The following is a 7,746-nucleotide window of genomic DNA, read 5'->3' on the forward strand; positions in this document are numbered from 1 at the left end:
CAGTTAATAACCAATTTCAAATGTACGTAAGATATTTAATCGGCTATCGACGGTTATTTCAAAACCTATGGAACGAACTACAATCATTTTGATCTCATTTGAAAGATAATTTAATTCTCTACAACTTTTGTAAAAGGATTATTAAAAAGTTAAATTTTTAGATTTATATATATGTATATATACAAAAAGAACATTTTAAAAAATTGGAAAATGTCCGTAAAAAAAAGCGCGCGCCTGTGTTGTTCTAATAGGAGCATAAAAAGTGTACTTTCATCTAAAAAATATGAAAAGGTTACTCGTGTTTTAATAGAGAGTGTCAGTTTTCTGAGGTCAATTTTAAATAAGCAATAGCAATTTTTTTCTCTTTAAAATACATTTATATGTATTAAACTTATAAATGCTTCAAAATTATTACATATAAAACAACAAGACAACGAAAGATATATTTAGCGAAACGCTACTGCGTCTCTTAATAATATATAACTTCTTTTATATAATTATATAATATTTATTTTACACGTCTTTTTAATCTCTAGCTTAAGAAGTAAAATATCTTTTGAAAATTTATGTGCTTTATTCCAAAAGTCTAGATTAGTGAAACTTATACAACACTAATTGATCAAAATAATCATATAAAAAATTACATATGTACTATTTTTTAATTCTTTAAAAATTATTATGGTATTATTTGCTATTGCATTTGTTTGATGTCCTCGTTTCGGTTTAATAAACTATTATTGGCGAGATATCTGGCAAATAAAAACCAACCGCGGTTAAATATGCAAATTGATAAATATTTTTCAAGAAAACTAATTACAATTTCTTGGTAAATTATATTCATTTGGCACACTTTTTCTTTGTTAATCGGTATCAATAATTATAAAATCTCAATTTAAGAGACTGTAATAACTCCTTAAACTTCTCCAAACAATCGTAGGCTAGAAAAATGTTCGTACATAACGCCTAATTCAGAAATCCGATTCCAGTTTCAATACTTGATTATTAAGATGTTTCACAATAATTCCAAAATTATAAAAGATTAAATTTGAACATTAATGTATGTGTGTGTGAGAGAGAGAGAGAGAGAGAAAGGAAAGGAGCGAGATATAAAAAAAATTGCTTCGTTGATCCTGGCCACATTTAATCTGGCTACTTTTAGCCAGAAATAAAACAATTTCGACCTCTATCAAAGGTCAACGAAGGAGAAAAATTCCTTCCATTGCCGGCTAATTAATTACGCCGGTGCATGAGCGTAATTTTACACTCGTTGACGGTCGTAATACGTTAGAACCGTTTGTTGTACGTTGTTTTAATATAACTTTGCTTTAACTGATATACAATGTCAAATCATTAATTAAAAATTGTGATTGTAATTGTCGGCGGATGCTTTTCCGAAGTTCTTTTTGCTCTCTCGTTACTTTACTGTATCCACGTAGTACTTATACTTACTCGCGAAAACACAATTAATTACGATTAGTCGAATACATGATGGACTCTTCGACGATCTAAATATAATTCATATTGGAAACGCACAATTAAATAATCGAATCGCAGCATCGAGTAATTAACTTAACGAAAACCTTTGTGATACACATCTATCAATTAATAAATAATTAATCTATAATTTAAAATACTTATACATACATATAATTTAATATTCCGCGTATATATATACATCATAGGATGTGAAATATTTCGGCAATATATTATCAATAACAAGTTTGGTCTTGGTGACGTATAGCGCGCTATTGTTTACGCGGCCAAGACATGTTATTGATAATTCGCAGCTGAAATTATTTCGTATATTATGACGTATATACAAGCGGAATATTATACAAGTATTTTAAATTATAGATCAATTATTTAATAAACGATTAATATATTACAGAACTTATTATTATATTAATTACTCGGACTTGCGATTTGACTATTTTATTGCGCATTCTCAATCCAAATCATATATAAATTATCGAAAAATCAAAAGATAAAGCATCGGACAAAATATAATTAAACTTTAAATATTTTTAAATACATAATTAGTGCTTATAAAGAGAGAGAGAGAGAGAGAGAGAGAGAGAGAGAGAGAGAGAGAGAGAGCGCGACAACACAATAATTTACAATTATGATTCCTGTCACTTCGATTCTTGATTAAATGTGTATACATCACGCGAAATGCGCGCCTCGAGATTTATCGTTACGATATAATTACGTATTATAACAGATGTAAAAAATAATTAATTATTTATCACATTAAATTATTTCCCGATACTTGTCGCGATCGCGTTTAGAAAAGAAATTTGACGGAGCGTCTCGCACCGAACTTTCGTACTCGAGTGTCGCCGCACGAATGATAGTAAAGTCAACACACGTAAACAATAGCGCGCTAATGTTTACGCCGTTAAGGCCGAGTATCACGTTATTGATAATTCGTTGCCGAAATATATATATTTTACGTATTATAACATATATATATATATATATATAATACAAGTATTTTAAATATTAATTTTTAATATTTTAAAGGTAAATTTTTTCGCAATTCCGGCCTTTTATTTAGAGTTCCGAGTATCATCCCACGAGATATAAAAGAAACTCTTAACATTTTTACATTCCAATCAATATTGCAAGAGATACCGCCATTTTTCGTATGATATTTTGCGGAACGTTTTAATGCATTGTCTTTGCAAAGGCAACTCCTTTCCAAATTATGTCGACTTAAACTCCCGGACTTATTGCGGCGTCTTAAAGTAAAGTTACCAAAGCTTAGAACACATCTTGTACGACAATTTGCATGAGTAGACAATAGAGCGGTGACATAAAAAAAAAAGATGTTACCAACCAGCTGTTCCACCATTCAGGCGCCATGGTTTGTTGGAGTTTCCGCCCTCCTCTGTGTCCTCCTTTTTTCCTCGGTTTCGCACCCGCGCCCTTGCCCTTGACTTTTTCACCCTCTGCCGTCCCTCCGAGACACCACTACCTTATCTCGCGCTTAATTCGCAATAGAAACGGTCGATGAAGGGCGTGTCTGCTGCGCCGGGAAATTCGGTGGAAAAGTAGCGGGGGCAAAAGGGCAGGAGCCAGCGGCGGAGGATGCGAGATGATTTCAAATGTTACGCGTTTCGCTTTTTTTAATCAAATCTTTATATCGCGCATTTCTACACGGATAACGTCCCGGTGCGAGTTTTATATTCTTAATATACAGGCGACGTAAATTTTCCATCTTCGATCTTAGAGACCTTTCGCATTCCGCGTTTCCGTCCTTCGACTATCCGTATCTCCTCGCATACCCGCGTCTTCGGATATTGGCGCGATGTCTGTCCATTTTTTCTCGTGTCTCGACCCAACCTTGAACCCTACAAGGTCGCGTCTTAAGGGACGGCGCTGTCAGAAATTCTTTATCGAAAGATGGCATGCCGTAACGTTATGTAATAAAGAATAAATTATAATATCGAATATACCATTCGCTCATTTTTATCGCGATTTGTTAAAGATATTAGTCTATTAAAATTTTGTTCATAAAATACGATATTTAGAAAGTTCTTGAATTTTTTTTTCCAGGATACTTCTCACACACACACCTCTTTACATAAAGAAAATTATAGCCCCGTCAAAAGTTATCTGATTGCGAACCTTTCTCGGTGCTATAAATATCCAGTAATTTAATTTCACTCAGAACGTTTGCCGGAAAGTTTCGTATCATGTTTCCTAGATTTCCTTTCCCAGATGAAAAGACGATTTTTCTCACTCTCTGAAGATATTTAATATGCAAAGTTTTTTCGTGATTTTACATCGATTTTATTTCCAATTCAATTAAAGTCTTGTAGACTATTAATATTAAAATTAACTATTAAAATGCGAAATCCATTAGCAAAATATACATCATTCTGATTATTAGTAATGTATAACTTACTCTCTAATTATTCATATATAAGTTTCTCTCGAGAGTTATTGACATAGTATAACTACTCTAGAACATGCTTCCATCTCCCTAATCTCAGAAAGATCTATCACATCGACGGCAGATAGATATCCGTTCTTATTTGGATAAGTTGCTAAGCGCGTTCATATCGACGATCCTTAAGGAACAATCAATAATATCGAATAATAAAAGCAGTAAGTATATATTCCAAGTAGATATAACAATTATTGTTCATAAGGCTACTTGCTTTGAACACGGGATCGTTCGATAACGAAGCTATAAGGATGCTAAAGGACTGGCTGGAGCTATAGGTCTGCGATTAATTCTGGTTGCAACATGCGCGCACTTGGTTACTCCATCTTTGGGGAACTTAATTTAGGGGTCGAACTACACGTCGTGGCGAAACTTGGTGCTCGCAAAAGGCGACGCTTGCTGATATCGACTTCCTCAAATTGATGACCCTCTGGCAATATCTACGTTAATAGACTAAGCTTGCGAAATTATACGAATCGTTAATTATATGAATAGTTGCAGGAGCAGTAAAAAAAGATGATTAAAGAGAATTTAGAGAATCGTATCAAATTTAAATAAAAAAATCGCTCTACATATGCATCAAAATTAGACATAATTAAAGTAGAGTAATAGGAATAAATTCTTGTTATCCGAGAATTTCAATATGATTTTTTTAATAAGCACTTCAAAAGTTTTCCAAAATTGTTGATTCCACATTCTTTACTTATCTTCTTGAACTAAACTCTTCGTTTGAATGTCAATTCCGTGATCATTCACATTCGCAGCTCAACCAGAGTTCGCAATGCTTCGCAAATAACGCGTTTGCTCACAGTTGTATCGTACAAGCGAAGTAACAAAGCAAGTCTCTCGAGAACTTTCGATGTGAAAATTCAATTTCCATCGCGAGGTTTGTGCGATGTCTCGCGATCTTTTTTCCTCCCTACTTGCTCTCTATCTTTCTATTTCTTTCTCGTGTCCTCGTCGCTAGCTATTCGCCTCTTTTTTCGCGGATCTTATCTTGCCCTGGAGACATAGAATACCAAGACAGGCGATTTCTACCTCTTTTTCCTCTCACGCGTGAAGAATAACAAGACGAGAGGGGGAGCGAAGGGCAAACCAGAAAACTTCCTCTCTGTGAACATTTCGTACTCGAAGATCACGCTGATTCTTAGAGAAAACGATCGTCACATTGAATTTTGAAAAATTTATGTTAAATAGTATTTAAATGTATTTTTATTTAAATAATATTCGCTAAACTTCTGTAATTTCAATAATTTTTCCATTAAATGTATTTATCACAGAAACCCATGTAGATATTTTTATAAAAAAATGTTTATTGATATTTTTAATTTCGAGCGATATTTAATAACAGTTGTGTGGTAAAATAATTTCTCCAGAAATCAGTGCAATTAAACCGAGCGATTAAATTAAATAGCTTTTCATCATCAAAATAAAGTTTGCGTTTTACATCATTCGTGCTGTTTCTTTTCTTGTCGTGACACCTAAGTAATCCGCTTTCACGTACAGCTTCTATCGATGTGTACTCCAAAGCACTTTTGCGGCGAGCAACCAGTAAGCTCGCCTGGTCGCTGGAAGACAGGTGGACGGCGGGCGGCGCTTTATCGGGCAGGAAACACCAGCAAGTCGTGCATTGTGACCGGTCGAGATTAGAACCATTGTTTTCGCGCGTTTGCCCGGTCTGAATAGCGTTCCTACAGCGAGGAACGAGAACGAGGGACGGGAATGCGCAGGAATAGGAGAACTCATTTCGACGCCGCCCTTGTTCGTTCACTGCACGTAACGGACGTGTGTGTGTGTGCGAGCTTTATTAATTTCCGGAAATTGAGGGCCGTATCTATCACCGAACGTACGATCGATGCTCTCGACGTCACATGATCGAATCGCTTTTCCTGTTTGTCTCTGTCCCTCTTTCTCTCTTTCTCTCCTCCTTCTCCCTCTCAATATAGTGATAACTTTCGCGCGTCAAAAGCTACACAATATTAGATCGCGATTAAAAGAACTGAATAAACAATAATTCAACCGTTAAAGTTTCCTGTCTTTGCCTAGGAATATCATGCTTTATCTTTTCGGCTAATTGTTATTTTTTTTTTATTATAATATTTTGAATATAACAACAAAAAAATATTGATTATTTATAATTCATGCCATGATATCGCATTACGCAATGTTTCATTCGATGATTCTCAATATTGCACTTATTCAGCACAGATAACGAAAAAGTTGAAGAAGAAAATTGAACTCGCGATGACTGAACTATTCGATCGATGTTATATGGCGCGGATGTTTGCTCATAGTTGTAGAGAATAAATGTGTTTTTCGAGAAGAAACTGAACTTTTCGAAAATGAAATGGAATAATAAAAACCGCGGTACACATACACACATACATACACGCACAAAATACTGTCGTATTTGCGTTCTAGATTCGACAAAGTTCGTTAACCGGCGTTCTGTGCCGCGAGGCTTTGTGTACCTCGGAGAACAATTTCTAATTTTCTGTTACAACAGCGTGGGTTCCATTGACACGAAGAGAAAGGTTCTGCAAGGGTGCATGCTTTAATCCCGTGGAGTTTTTGAGAGAGAAAGGGCCTCTCTCCATTAAAAAGTAATGTTTCATTAACTCAAATTTTACGGCATAATTGTTTGTCGAATGCGTGCAACTTTACATTTTTATTCTCATATGGATAAACCATCCTTTCTAACTAAATTCATTAAACGTTAATAAACTACATTCATGAGTCGTTAAAATCCAGTTATTATTCCGCGTATAAATCGTCATACATCGAATAGGTAGATCTAATTTCTGTTAAAATGTTACACTTACAAAAACAAAGCTTTGTATTTGATGTGATTGTTAAATGATGCTTGAATAGAAATGCCACGTACAGTTCGGAGAAAAAAATTATTTATGCTGTCAATGCAAATAAAAATTTAGATCATGAGGATTGCTTCTTTTATATTATAATAATCATTTTATAATTTTAAATAAATATTATTATAATAAATATTAGAATATGAAGATATCAGAATGCGAGAAATATGAAAAAGGGGGTATGAACGAATGTAATAAAAAGAGAAGAGATTCATGCGTCAGTGTTTGTTCGTTTTTCCCCGCGAAAAGCGTCCAGTCGGAGAACTGAATGGCACTATCTGCTTCACCTCGTCTCAAAAGCTTTTGATACCTCGCAGGGGTCGCACTTTTTTGTTCCTATTTTTTAACCGCCCTTGTATTAATCCCATCTGCCGAGCTTTTCACGTAAATTACGTTATACGCGAAAACGCGTATAAATTTATAAATTTGAAAATTGTTATTTACGCATGATATCGACGCGAAAATTTCTCAATATCCCGGAGATACGTCATAGTGTGAGATACATTAACCCTTTTTTTTCATGTTCGTTCCAGTTTCACTCGCGGGAATTTGTCGACCGAAGAGGACGCCTCGTAAATTGCACAGTATACGTTGATAACATTTTATGGGAATAATGGTGATTTATCTAGCCGCATAATTCTCTCGAAATACACGCTGGCAAATGCATAGATAAAACGGTTTAAACCATGCTCGAATGTTGCAATTTTATGAGATGTAATATTGCGATAAAAATGTTTAGCGATACTTGGTTATTATCAACCGTTTGAACAGCAATTCATGACATTGTGTTACTCGTGCATCTCCATTTCAATGACATTAGTTTATTGCGTCAGAATATCTCGCAATTACAAAATAATCAAGTTATTCGAGTTACATTGATATTCCTTATTTATGGCATGAGAATCAATGCACTGAATTAAAAAA

General features: G+C 34.5%; 1 protein-coding gene across 1 annotated transcript in view; it reads left to right on the plus strand.

The window, feature by feature from the left end:
- Positions 1-7,746, plus strand: part of LOC115242500 (protein Fe65 homolog) — a 169,091-nt gene that overhangs the window by 36,027 nt on the left and 125,318 nt on the right. The window lies entirely within an intron of this gene.

The sequence above is a fragment of the Formica exsecta genome, unplaced genomic scaffold (genome assembly GCF_003651465.1).
Source record: "Formica exsecta isolate Colony F162 unplaced genomic scaffold, ASM365146v1 scaffold60, whole genome shotgun sequence".
NCBI lineage: Eukaryota > Metazoa > Arthropoda > Insecta > Hymenoptera > Formicidae > Formica > Formica exsecta.